The following is a 14,836-nucleotide window of genomic DNA, read 5'->3' on the forward strand; positions in this document are numbered from 1 at the left end:
ATACTTCATTGCAACAGGATGGGGTTTCAAAGGTGGAGAGGATCCAGTTTTCCCAGGAGTGTATTATGTTTGTGGGAACAAGGCTTATTACAGGTTGCCTGACCATTGGTATGGCACGTGTTATGTGGGCCTGGTCTTTCCAAAGATCTTTCATATAGATAGAATAGAAGATGTAGAACATATTAATTTACTAACACGTTTTAAGAGAGAAATTTGGTCTGAAATTGTAGGTGATATCTTTGGAGCTTTAATTCCAGCAGTGGGAATTTCTTTGAATGCATATGGAAATCGGAAGCTTTCAAAAGTGGTGGATCGCTTATCGACAAATACCGCTGGAGGGTTTCTTTTGGTGAATACGGAGATGATTGCCGTACGTGCCATGTCTATGCAAAATCGACTTGCCCTTGATATTCTATTGGCCAAGGAGGGTGGGGTCTGTGGAATGCTGAAAGTTCAACATTGTTGCACTTACATTCCTGATGAAAGCAAGGACCTGAAGGTCTATATTAAAAATATTACTGATTTGCATGAAGAATTGGTACCACTGGAAGCTGAAAGTATCTGGACCAAAATAGCTAATAAAATAGTTGCTGTTAAGAGTTTTATTGCAAAAATAGGTAGTACTATTATAGGTAAAATATTGTTTCCTTTAACATGTGTAATTGTTGCTTTATTGATACTAAGATTGGGGTGTTTGTGTTGTAAAAACAGGGGAGGGAAAAAGAAATGAATCAAAAGAAATATTGAAAAGAGAAATAAAAGGTCTAAAAGAGATCCACAAGAAATAGAATTAGAAGAATTGAGGGAGAGTGTTTACTTGGAAACGAAGAGGGATGATGAAAGGGAGTCTGGTGTGTAGTGTTGTGAAAAAGAAAAAATACATTTTCAATTTCTCCTAAAATGGGACTAATTTTTTTTTTTGGGTTGTTTATTTGGTGATAATATCACCAAAGGGGGGATTGCTGGAGCAGAGTTTTCTGTTGAAAATTTATCGGGTTTTTAAGCTCCAGTTTTGTCTATATGTCAAGAATTAAAATACTAATTTGTAATCATTAATTATTTGTTCTGTGTGAAAATTCTGACTAACCAACACGATTAACAAGAGAAATTACACGTGGGAATGCATATATGTTGCTTAATAATAATGTGCAGGTTTTATTAAATGAATGTTGCTAAGTGCTGTTTGTTTTAAAGCACAAAACACTTTTGAAATAACGTGTACTAATGCTTAAATATGTTGCAGATGGCTAGTTAATTACATACACATGGGTATTAGTGGGAATTAACACTGTTTAATCATTGCGATGATGTAGTAACGTTGTTTGTGTTTCTTTCGATTAAGATGGTTCGTTTTGGCCTAAGAGAAAATGGCTGCCGTTTACAGCCTGTGCTCGAGTGAAAATGAGATGACGAGAGGCCTTGTTGAAAGTCACCTGACTATGGCTTCTGCTGGAGTTTTGAAAGTTTCTGTGATGACAGCGACTCCAGGCAATCGTCCAAATAGCCTTGGAGGAAAAGAGAGCCACAATGAACTTTGTGATTACAGTAGTGGTTTCGCGATGGTTCCGAGGAAGAACATTTACAAAAGTTACATTTGCAAACTCGAGTTTCCTTCTTCCGTCTTTTTATTTTTGTGATTTATCTGAGCGGAGATTTTCCAAATGTAGCGATGATACATCCTTTCCTGCTCGCTCTGCTCAGCGGTTCAACGGATATCCAGAACATTTTATGTTGCGTTATTTTTGAAAGATTTCCTATAAGTATTGTTAGCCTAGAGAGGGTCTAAGGCCACTTCTTCCCAAACTTGCGTTGGTGAGGATCGATGCTGTGAGGACGGCGACTTGGGAGACTTCTACTGAGAGACCTGTCCTGACCCATTTATGAAATTTAGCTAGAATAGGTAACTATGAGAATAATGATTTTGTTTTGATTGACTTTCCATTTGAACTAATTTTAGATAAAGTACCATTATTTTAAATACAGTGTTGGTGGTTATTTCTTGTCATTTATTGAGTACTCTATTGTGATTATTGTTGTTTAAATCATGACTCAAGACAGTGTCAATTTGGTCTCATTGACCTCACTGTAGATGCAGGGTGTTTAGGAGGTTTCTCTCTCCATGGTTGGCACTGATAGAGTAATCTGAGTGTATGTTAGTGAAATGGGCCCAAGCGTATGATGAGTGTATGTGCGTGTATCTGTGAAATTACTCTATCCGTGGAAGTAGGGAGAATTTATATGCCCTGATCTGCACCAGGTTCAAGTCCATGCGAGGGGTGGAGACAACCTCCAGAGGGGCCACTGACCTGTCTGCATGAAGGTTCTGCCTGTACTACCCCTCTGACCGGCTCCATTGATTACACCCAACTGGCTGTAATCTTTTTTTCTTGTAATAGGCTGCAGGCACCGGTCCTCATTTACAATATTTTGCCCCACGGCAGCGCAGCAAGCCTTCCTTCTTCGCTGCCGTGCATTAAAAGAAAAGGGCAGGAATGCGCAGGGGCTTATGTGCAAGCCCCTTGCGCCGCCGGAGCATCACTTTTAATATGAGAAAAAGTGACGTACCAGCAGCGCCAGGGGCTTGTAGATAAACCCCTCTGGGGCAGATTTATATCAGACTTGCGCCACTTTTACGCCGCCGTTGCGGCACTTTTGTGACGCAGTGGCAGCGTAAACCCTGCGCCATGTTGCGCCCCATTTACATCGTGACGCATCTATGGAGATGGGTCACGGTGTAAAGCCCTGCGCCACATGAAACCTGCGTCAGGTTTCATGTGGGCGTGTCTACTCAGGGGGGGCGTTCCGTCGCAGGAACGCCCCTGATAAGTGACTCAGTGAAATCTATAAGATTTCACTGAGTCACTTTCCCAACGCTGATGCGTCAAAACCCTGCGCCTGCTTGAAGCAGGCGTAAGGCTTGACGCACCATGTTAGGGATAGGGTAGGTTGGAACAGTGCTGGAGTTGCGTCGCACTTGCGACGCAACTTCAGCACTGCGCCAACCTTACGCCGGCAGATGCGTCACGTATCTGCTTGTCCTTGCGCCACGATGCACCGCATTGTAAATGCGGCGCATCTGCGGTGGCGCAAGGGCAAACTTGCGTGACGCATCTTCCCTGGCGCATCCATGCGGATTTGCAGGGATGCGCCAGGGAACATAAATCTGCCCCTCTGTATGTACAAGATACGCGCATTCTTGTCCTTTTACCCTGCGCTGGCGCACAATGGGCTGCCATGCATCAACGCAGGCACCCATCTGAGTTGTAGGGATGATTGTTTGTACAGGAACGGACATCTTCTTGTACAAAACAAATCACGAGAGGTATTTTCCTCTTTGTATGTGTGCTGCAGAATACAGCACCCATAGAAAAAGGAAAAACTAGGAGAATTAAAGGTACATCTCGTTGCACCAGGAATCTGATGTATTCCCAGTTTTACGAACCTTGTAAATCTGGGAATGCGTCAGATTCCATGGATGTTGCGAAGGAACACCCACAGCAACACCCATGGAACGCCCTTTTCACGTAGAGTAATGCGTGAAAGGGGCCATATTTACAAGGGCATGAAAGGTCACACAGAGTACCTTTACATGGCCTTGTAAATATGAGCAGGCACACTGCGGCACCGGTGCGTGACATAAAAGTTACGCTCCAGCGATGCAACAGGCTTGTAAATAAGCCCCACCATGTTTAGCACCCATTAACTCTCACAACTGCCCTCCCAGCTCCCTCTCACCCCTCTACCATCCCACATCACCCCCCCACCATCCCACATGGTCACCCCCTAATACCCCACCACCACCGCGTCACCTGTGTGAAGGAGGTAAGATGGGGGTAATTCAGGTGGATTTAGGAGGCACAGAAATGTTTGTGTTCCGAGGCACTCACTGCATGTGGTAGCAGCTGACCTGTGAGTAGAAATGGGACCCGCTGCTGGTACTTCCTGTAGTGACTAGCAGCAGCCTGGGTGCAAAATGTGTTTCTGCCCAGGGCGCTATCTGAGCAAACAGCGGCTCCGGGTGGAGGATGGTGATAATGTAAAACCGTGTTATTCCCCAGAGAGCAGAAGGGTGAAATGGGAATAGGGTGCATTGTGCTTTATAAAACAGAAGGATTTGGGGGCATATCATCAAGGCCATGCGATAGTTATCGCTCAGCGCTCTTAGCGCGAGGATAATTATCACCGGCCAACTCTGAATTTTATTGCGTAGATAGCGTGTTTTCAGCAACGCTTATCTCCAAAGCGATAAAATTCAGAGCGCAAGCTGCCAATTGTGCGATTATCGCTGGAAATACAGCGAAAATCGCACAAGGTTTGGCGAAAGCTTGCTGATAGGGCAGGGCATACTTAGCCATGATATCCACCTTACATTGGATATCATGGCTAAGTCAGTTTTGAAGCAGGCGTAAGGAAAGTAACGATAACAGGGGTTATCGCTACTTTGCTTCTCGTTCTGCAGGTTAGCGTGTCCGTTGACAATTGGTGAAATGTCGCTTAGCGACATTTCTCCAGTTATGTCCGGGCAGGAACGCCCACTTTGCATCTCATTAGAGATGCAAAGATGGGCGTTGGGAGAAAGGGCGATAATGCAAGGATTCACGCAATAGCGTGACCTTGCTGATTAGGCGATGAAATTATCGCCACTTTCCGTCCGCAAACGGACGCTAAAGCGATGATAATTTTATCTCTGGGGCTTGATGATATGCCCCGAAATTAGGAGTCACTGGACTCATTTCTACAGGAGAAGGGCGAAGGAGGGCGAGGGGACTTTGATCTTTGTAAATCAGACGGTACAAATAGAAGCTGCATTGTTCCTTCTAGAGCAGGCAGTGTAGACAGGGAGAGAGTGAATTATTCCCCATACAACAGGTGAGGGGTTTAAACAGGGAAAAGCTGAGCTATTCACAATATATGAGGTGGAATAGGGGGGGGGGTTCATTATTCCATAAGGGGTAGTGACATCCATCCTGTGGGGTCCAGACACACCTGCTCTGCTTCATGTGGTGCTGGAGTATGTGTTACTACTTGACAAAAGTGACAAGCTTGTATTTTAACCATGAGGTGCCTGTTACCCAAATGAAAAGCTAGTATAGGGCAGGAAATGTGCACAAAAAAGGACAACCTGATGAGGGACAAGATGATTCCTTTAGCTTCCTACAGTTAATGTCCTTATTTTAATGATAATTTGTGTTGTTGATACCTGCTGCTCATGCTGTTTTCTTGGTGCCAGAGGGCCTTGGACGTTGTGAAAGACTTTGATGTTATTGCTGGAGTGGGTTTTTCTTTAAACATTTTGTATACCCCTCCATTCTATAGATTTAAGACTAAAATGAATAATTGATTAATAGTAATAAAATTAACGGTTTGCTGTGGAAGACTGACCAACAATATTAATATAAAAGATACGTGGGATTTGCTTTGGCATGGCCTAATTAATACGTACACTAATCTTCGTACGCATATTAATGATAGATATTTAGAATTTGCATGTTATATGTTGCTTTCGTGATGTAATTGTGAATTGTGCTTTAAAATGTGAGTATAAACCGCAATGAGTGTTGCTTTCTGCTAGATAAATACACACACATAAAGGGTCTAGCGAGGGAAAAACATTTTAATAGTCATTTCCATGCATTAATTATGTTTTTGTGTTTCTTTGCTTAAGTTGACCTTTCGGAGTGGCCACAAAATGGCTGCCATCCCTAGTTTGACGGACGGATGACACATTAAAGTTTCTGGGTGAAGTACGCCTGCGCTAAAAGATGAGCTACAATAACCTCGTCCTGACCCCAGGCAGACTGTACCCGCGAAGGTCGCACCGGGATGGATGCCAACCTTTAGACAAAGACTTCCGTAAACTAAGAACTGTTATAATTAATAACACCATGGACACAAAACCGTATGGGAACCAAAATGCCCTGAATGGACAAGTAACTGTTGCAAATTATTAGTAAAATATGAACTACACCTAAAGAAACATCTTGCGCTTGTGAATTAAGAAAGATGATCGTGGTTCAACCAATCAGATGTGTTTTAAGCATATATTGGCAAAATTTTTGTCGGTGATTTATTATAAAAACCCCATAGAATAGAGAGGTTGCTAGCTCTTTCTGAATTTCCTGACGTTATGCTGACGGAGAGGACGGTGACACTGCTGGACAGCTGTTTACCAAAAGACTTGATGGACTGATCAGATGCCCAATTCCTTTTAGAACTGAACGAGCTTTTATGGGCATAGAGACCAAAGATCTGAATTTGACTTAGAGGACGACATTTAGCCAGAATAGGTAAATATGCTAACTGAGATATTGAATTCTTAATGACGTCTTCCATGCATTTATTTTAGATAAATTCTTAATTGATTATAAGAACTGTGTTGGGTAATTATTTAAAGAATGTATTGATGAATTATGTTTAGAGAAATAGATGTCGCTTCACCCAGCAACTCAGCTGATCCATGGCCTATCCATGGGAGGAATTACTAAGTTAATGTATAGATCCCGGTGAGGTAAGAAAAATAGGTGAACCTATTGCTCATTAGGGATTTTGTGTGTTTCCTCTCATTACAGCGTATGGAAGTGTAAATCGCCTCTTAAAAATACCATAGATCCATAGGGAATGAATGTTGGTGTTATGGGCTCCACCAGTGAATGAGTGTAGTTTTAGCAGTCTATGGTCTGTGATGAAAAGAGGGATTTAGCATTCCACGCTGCATCATTATCATCACTGCAGATGTTAGTGATCTGCACATATGGGGCTGGTGTAAACAGGGGCGTAGCTTGGCCAGTAAAAAATGGGAGGGGGGGGGGGCTGAGTTTGAGATTTTGCAACAGTAACGTTGGCTATCATATTTAAATAAATAATATGAGAAGCACGGCATGACGGGGGCTTTAGAGGCAGTGGTGTGTGTACTTATGTCTGCGTGTGTATGTAAAAATCGCAAGTGAAATCCAACCGACACCTCAACATACCCGACTGAAAGCACCTGTAACCAGCTATTTATCAGAGAATACATTTATTAGGGGGTGTAACACCCCAAACATTGCCATAAGCTAGGCCCCTGGATGTAAATACATGAATCTGCCTGCTGTCTAAACTTGTAACCGCTCTGTAAATGAACGGTAGGAGTAAACACCTGGAAACATTCAGATTTGTTTAGCACACCATTGAATATATTGGAATGTGTAATGTGTAATCGTTCCTAAATCCTTATAAACTCTGGACCTCATTTACAAGAAAGTCCCGCAGCGCGGCACCACCCGCCCTTTGCCTGTGCCACACCGCAGCACTTTTAAACCACAGGTAATGCGTCATTTCGACAAAGATATGACGGACCTCTTTGCTCTATCCTGCGCTTGCGCACAATTAGCTGCGATAATTTTATCGCCTACTGAGCAAGGTCACGCTAACGCGTGAAATCTTGCTTTAGCGCACAAAATCTTAACGCCCAGCTTTGCATCTCTAATGAGATGCAAAGTGGGCGTTCCTAACCTAACATGACAGGAGAAATGTCGCTAAGCGACATTTCTCCTATCATCAAGCCCCACGCTATGAAGCATAGCGGCAAGAAAAGTAGCGATAACCCCGGTTATTGCTACTTTCCTTACGCCTGCTTCAGGACTGACTTAGCCATCATATCATATGGAGGGTGGATATCATGGCTAAGTTTGTGTGTCCCTATCAACAAGCTAATGCCACATTTCGTGAGATTATCGCTGGGTTGCCAGCGATAATCTCACGTTAGGCAGTTAGCGCTAGGATTTTTATCGCTTTTGAGATAAGCGTTGCTAATAGCATGCTATCTCAGCGATAAAAGTCCACGCTAGCCGGCGATAATTATCCTAGCGCTAAGTGCGCTGAGTGATAATTATCGCCGGCCCTTGCTGATATGCCCCCAAGATTCAGTTTCTCCGTTTCGGTGCTCATGGGGATATCTCAGCCCCCCGAGCACCGAAAAAGATGGGAAAGGTATCGTTGGAAAGGGGGGGGGAGAATCTCCACTTTCCAATGGTACTCTTCCCTAGTGGATCCCTGCTTGGGGATCACCCGAGGAGGGTGATCCCAAAGCAGGGATCCACCGAGTAGCGCCAGGGAGGGGGAGAGCGTCCCCTTGGGCAAGGTCCTTTGCTCTCCCAATATTTGTTTGGTCGCAACAGACTTTCTGTCCCCCCTAGGGGGCAGATGGTGGCAGTATCCCCCAATCTGCTCCCCCCAGGGGGTGGAAAGCCCACTAAGAACCAGGGATTTCTTTTTGTTGACATTGGGGTGGGGGTGGGGGCTGCCCAAAAAGGGCATGGCAATGCCCCCCCCCCCCAGAGAAATGTCAGTCTTTCTGCCCCCCGAGTGGGCGGAAAGCCCACTAGGAACCAAGGATTTTTTTTATTGACGTTGGGGTGGGGGCTGCCCAAAATGGGCATAGTTTCCCCCCCCCCCCACCCCCCTGAGAAATGTTAGTCTTTCTGCCCCCGGGGCGTGAAAAGCCCACTAGAAACCAGGGATTATTTCGTTTTATTGACATTGGGGTGGGGTTGCCCAAAGAGGGTATGGCAATGCCCCCCAGAGAAATATAAGTCTTTCTGTCACTTCTGGGGGTTAGATGGGGGCAGTAGCCCCCAATCTGCCCCACCGGGCAGGCAGAAAGCCCACTAGGAACCAGGGATTTTTTTTAATTGACATTGGGGTGGGGGTTGCCCAAAAAGAGCATGGCAATGCCCCCCCCCCCCCCAAAAATGTCAGTCTTTCTGCCCCCCCGGGGGGGGTGAAAGGCCCACTAGAAACCAGGGATTATTATTTTTATTGATGTTGGGGTGGGGGCTGCTCAAATAGGGCATGGCAATGCCCTCACGCCCCTAGAGAAATATAAGTCTTTCTGCCCCTTCTGGGGGGCAGATGGGGCAAGTAGCCCCTAATCTGCCCCACCGGGGGGGGGGGGCAGAAAACCCACTAGGAACCAGGGATTTTGTTTTATTGATGTTGGGGTGAGGGCGGCCCAACAAGGGTGTGGCAATGCCTCCCCAGAGAAATGTCAGTCTTTCTGCCTCCCCTGGGGGGCAGATGGGGGTGGTAGCCCCCAATCTGCCCCCCAAGGGGGGCAGAAAACTCACTAGCAAACAGGGATTTTTTTTATCGACGTTGGGGTGGGGTCTGCCCAAAAAGGGCATGGCAATGCCCGCTACCCCCAGAGAAATGTAAGTCTTTCTGCTCCCCCCAGGGGCAAATGGGGGCAATAGCCCCATATCTGCACCCGGGGGGAGCAGAAAGCCCACCAGGCACCAGGGATTGTTTTGTTTTTTATAGTGTGGGGGTGGGGGCTGCCTAGAATGGGCATGATAATGCCCCCACCCCAAAAACAATTACCACAATCTTTCTGCCCCTCCAATGAGGCATATTGGGGCAATAGCTCCTTATCTGTCCCCCGGGAGGGGTAGAAAGCCATCTAGGCCTCAGGTTTTTTTTTTCAGGGTTGAAGTCAGCCAATGTCCACACCTCCCCAAAAAAATGCCACAGTCTGTATGCCCCCGAGGGGCAGAGGGGGGCAGTGGCCCCTGATCTGCCCCCGGGGCTGGGCAGAAAGCCCACTAAGGGCCAGCAATTAAGCTGGGCTTTTTTGTGTGGGTGTAGGGCCTGCCAGAATGGGCATACCAATTCCTCCACCCCCCAAACACATAGCAACAGTCTCTCTGCCCCCCTTGGGGGCATATCGGGGCAACGCCCCCCCGCCCGATTTCCCCCAAGGGCAGCAGAAAGCCCACTAGGCACAGACATGTTTTTAGCAATGTGCCTACCTGTGGGTTTTGGGCCCTAGCGCAGCCGGCACATAGGGAAACCTAACAAACCTGTACATTTTTTTAAATCAGACACCAAGGGGAATCCAGTATGAGGTGACTTGTGTGACTCTCACCAGGTTCTGTTACCCAGAATCCCTTGCAAACCTCAAACTTAGTTAAAAAAACACATTTTACCCACATTTCTGTGATGGAAAGTTCTGGGATCTGCGTGGATCCACAAAATTCCACCCACCCCGCATTCCCCAAAGTGTTCCGAGAAAAATGGTACCACACTTGTGTGGGTAGGCCTAGTGCCCGCGACAGGAAACGGCCCAAAACGCAATGTGGACACACCACATTTTCACAGTGAAAACTGACCCTTTTTTTGCAAGGTGCCTAGCTGTAGATTTTGAACCATAGCTCTGCCGGCACCTAGCGAAACCTAGCAGACCTAAACATTTTTGAAAGCTAGACACCCAGGGAAATCCAGGATGAGGTGACTTGTCTGGCTCACACCAGGTTCTATTACCCAGAATCCCTTGCAAACCTCAAAATGTGTCCCAAAAACACATTTTCCTCACATTTCTGTGGTGGAAATTTCTGGAATCTGTGTGGATTCACAAAATTCCACCCAGACCGCATTCCCCAAAGTCTTCCGAGTAAAATGGTACCTCACTTGTGTGAGTGGGTCAAGTACCCGCGACAGGTAAGGGCCCAAAACCTATTGAGGCGACTTCAAAATTACCTATCACAAAACAACCTGGTTTTGCAAAGGAGGTCCCATGAGTTTTTGGCCCCGGGCTTGGTGGCCATCCTGGGAAACCTACCTAACCCACACATTTCTGAAAACGAAACACCTGGGGGAGTCCAGCAAAGTATGACCTGCGTGGGTCCCCCAACATTTCCCTACACAGAAAACCCTGCAAACCTCAAATTAAATCTATTTTTTTCTCACATTTCTGTGTGGGAATGTTGTATGATCACTGGGCTGACACAAATTTTCTACAACTCAGCATTCCCCCAGGTCTCCTGGTAAAAATGGTACCTCACTTGTGTGGGTAGGCATAGTGGCTGCAACAGGAAATGGCCCAAATCGTACTGTGGAGACTTCAAAATTACCTATAACAAAACTACCTGGTTTTGGGGGGGGCACCTGGGGTTTTGGCCCCATGCTCGCCGCCATCTAGCGAGACCTACCACTTGTGTGGGTGTCCAATGCAGAATTGGCTAAAAAAGTATTTGTAAAAAATGTAGCGCTTAGAATTCTCTGTGCTATACCCTTATTCCCTATGTTTTGAGCTCTTCCCAGTCACAGGCCCTTGCCCCACCTAAACAAGTGAGACATCATTTTACTCAGGAGACTGAGGGGAACGCTGTGAGGTAAGACATTTGGAAAATGTAGGGACATATTATCAAGAACGGCGTTAAAATTAACGCCGCTTTAGCGGCAGGAAACTGCCTCTAAAGCGGCGATAATGGGCTTGATAATATGCTCTATGGAATTCCAATTGAAGCCCATGTTAAATGTGAAGGACATCTAACCTAAGCTTCAATTGGAATTCCATAGAGCATAATATCAAGCCCATTATCGCTGTTTTAGCGGCGATAATTTTATCGCCTGTCTTGATAATATGCCCCGTATTTTTTTCTGCTAAATTTGAGGTTTGCAGGGCATTCTGGGTAGGAAAACATTGGGGGATCCACGCAAGCCATACCTTGCTCACTCCCCCGGGTGTCTAGTTTTCAGAAATGTGTGAATTTGGTAGTTTTCCAAGATGGCTGCCGAGCCCGGGGCCAAAAACCCAGGTGACCCTTCTTGCAAAACCAGGTTGTTTGTGATAGGTCATTTTGATGTCTCCTCGAATAAGTTTTGGGCCCTTGCCTGTCACGGGTACTTGGCCCACCCATGCGAGTGAGGTATCATTTATATCGGGAGACCTGGGGGAATACTGGGTGGGAGGAAATTTGTTGATCCACGCAGATTCCAGAACTTTCCCACACAGATATTTGAGAAAAACGTGATTTTTTTCAGCAACATTTGAGGTTTGCAGGGGATTCTGGGTAGGAGAATGTTAGTGTTGGGGTACCCATGCAAGCCATACCTCGCTAGACTCCCCTGGGTGTCTAGTTTTCAGAAATGTGTAGGTTTGGTAGGTTTCCCTAGATGGCCGCAGAGCGCCAAGCCAAAAACTCATGGGACGCCCCTTGCAAAACCAGGTTGGTTTGTGATCGGTAATTTTGATGTCGCCTCAATAGGTTTTGGGCCCTTTCCTGTCGCAGGTACTAGACCCACCCATGCAAGCAAGGTAACATTTTTCTCGAAACACTTTGGGGAACGCGGGGTGGGTGGAATTTGTGGATCTACGCAGATTCCAGAACTTTCCACCACAGAAATGTGAGGAAAATTTGTTTTTTTAAAATAATTTTTTAAGTTTGTGAGGGATTCTGGGTAACAGAACCTGGTGAGAGCCAGTCAAGTCACCCCATCCTAGATTTCCCTGTGTGTCTAGTTTTCAAAAATGTATAGGTTTGCTAGATTTCCCGAGGTGCTGGCAGAGCTAGGGTTCAAAAACTACAGCTAGGGTCATTTTTCACTGTGAAAATGTGGTGTGTCCACGTTGCGTTTTGCGCCGTTTCCTGTAGAGGGCACTAGGCATATCCACACAAGTGAGGTACCATTTTTCTCAAAAGACTTTGGGGAATGCGGGGTGTGTAGAATTTTGTGGATCCACGCACATTCCAGAACTTTCCACTACAGAAATGTGAGGAAAATTTGTTTTTCTTTTACACTTTTTTAGGTTTGTAAGGGATTCTGGGTAACAGAACCTGGTGAGGGCCAGTCAAGTCACCCCATACTAGATTTCCCTTGGTGTCTAGTTTTAAAAAATGTATAGGTTTGCTGGGTTTCCTTAGGTGCCAGCAGAGCGAGGGTTCAAAAACTACAGCTAGGCACTTTGCAAAAAAAGGGTCATTTTTCACTGTGAAAATGTGGTGTGTCCACGTTGCGTTTTGCGCCGTTTCCTGTCGCTGGCACTAGGCCTACCCACACAAGTGAGGTACCATTTTCTCGAATGACTTTGGGGAACACTGGTGGGGAGAATTTTGTGGATCCACTCAGATTCCAGAACTTTCCACCACAGAAATATGAGGAAAATGTGTTTTTCTTTTATAATTTTTTAGGTTTGTAAGGGATTCTGGGTAACAGAACCTGGTGAGAGCCAGTCAAGTCACCCCAGACTAGATTCCCCTGGGTGTCTAGTTTTCAAAAATGTATGGGTTTGCTAGGTTTCCCTAGGTGCCGGCAGAGCTAGGGTTAAAAAACTACAGCTAGGCACTTTGCAAAAGAAGGGTCATTTTTCACTGTCAAAATGTGGTGTGTCCATGTTACGTTTTGCACCATTTCCTGTCGCGGGCACTAGGGCTACCCAACACAAGTGAGGTACCATTTTTCTCGGAAGACTTTGGGTAACTCAGGGTGGGTGGAATTTTGTGGATCCCCACAGATTCCAGAACTGTCCACCACAGAAATGTGAGGAAAATGTGTTTTTTTGGACACCTTTGTAGGTTTGCAAGGGATTCTGGATAACAGAACCTGGTGAGAGCCAGTCAAGTCACCCCAACCTGGATTCCCCTGGGTGTATAATTTTCAAAAATGTATAGGCTTGCTAGGTTTCCCTAGGTGCCGACAAAGCTAGGTTCAAAAACTACAGCCAGGCACTTTGCAAAAAAAGGGTCATTTTTCACTGTGAAAATGTGGTGTCCATGTTGCGTTTTTGGCCGTTTCCTATCGCGGGCACTAGGCCTACCCACACAAGTGAGGTACCATTTTTGTTGGAAGACTTTGGGGAATGCTGGTTGGGTGGAATTGTGTGGATCCACGCAGATTCCAGAACTTTCCACCACAGAAATGTGAGGAAAATGTGTTTTTTTGACAATGTTTTAGGTTTGCAAAGGATTCTGGGTAACAGAACCTGGTGAGAGCCAGTCAAGTCACCCCATCCTGGATTCCCCTGGGTGTCTAGTTTTCAAAAATGTATAGGTTTGCTACGTTTCCCTAGGTGGCAACAGAGCTAGGGTTAAAAAACTACTGCTACGCACTTTGCAAAAAAAGGGTAATTTTTCACTGTTAAAATGTGGTGTGTCCACGTTGCGTTTTGGGCCGGTTCCTGTCACAGGCACTAGATATACCCACACAAGTGAGGTACCATTCTTCTCAGAAGACTTTCGGAAACGTGGGGTGGGTGGAATTTTGTGGATCCAAGTAGATTCCAGAACTTTCCACCACAGAAATGTGAGGAAAATGTGTTTTTTTGACAATGTTTTAGGTTTGCAAGGGATTCTGGGTAACAGAACTTGGTGAGAGCCAGTCAAGTCACCCCATCCTGGATTCCCCTGGGTTTCTAGTTTGAAAAAATTGATAGGTGTGCTAGGTTTCCCTAGGTGCCGGCAGAGCTAGGGGTCAAAAACTACAGCTAGGCACTTTGCAAAAAAAGGGTAATTTTTCATTGTGAAAATGTGGTGTGTTCACGTTGCGTTTTGAGCCATTTCCTTTCGTGGGCACTAGGCCTACCCACACAAGTGAGGTACCATTTTTATCAGGAGACTTAGTGTAACACAGAAGTTTAGAGCAACTGTTATTACCTATTGACTTGTGATGCATTTCTGCCTTCTAAATGAAAGACAATCTGTAAAAAAAGAAGTAAGTTTGAAAAATTACCTATAATGCTCATGCTAGTATGGGTATTCCCAATTTCGGAAATGTGCAAATATCTACTGTTTCTAACTTCTATATTTTGTTCCCATTTCAGAAATACATAGGTGTCTTTCATACCGATTTTTCCATGTATACATTTTCCCAGAATAATTGCTATATACCCGGTACATAATAAAAAACCATTTCAAGTCGCTGCTCAGTTATTGGCTCTGGGTTCATCGGGTTCTTGGTGAACCTACAAGTCCTATATATCCCCACAACCAGAAATGTCCATCGGATGTACTGGTATATTACTTTCAAACAGCCGTCATAATTAGAAGAAGTTACAGGTGAAAACGTTGACACAAACGGCTGT

The sequence above is a fragment of the Triturus cristatus genome, chromosome 4_2 (genome assembly GCF_964204655.1).
Source record: "Triturus cristatus chromosome 4_2, aTriCri1.1, whole genome shotgun sequence".
Lineage (NCBI taxonomy): Eukaryota > Metazoa > Chordata > Amphibia > Caudata > Salamandridae > Triturus > Triturus cristatus.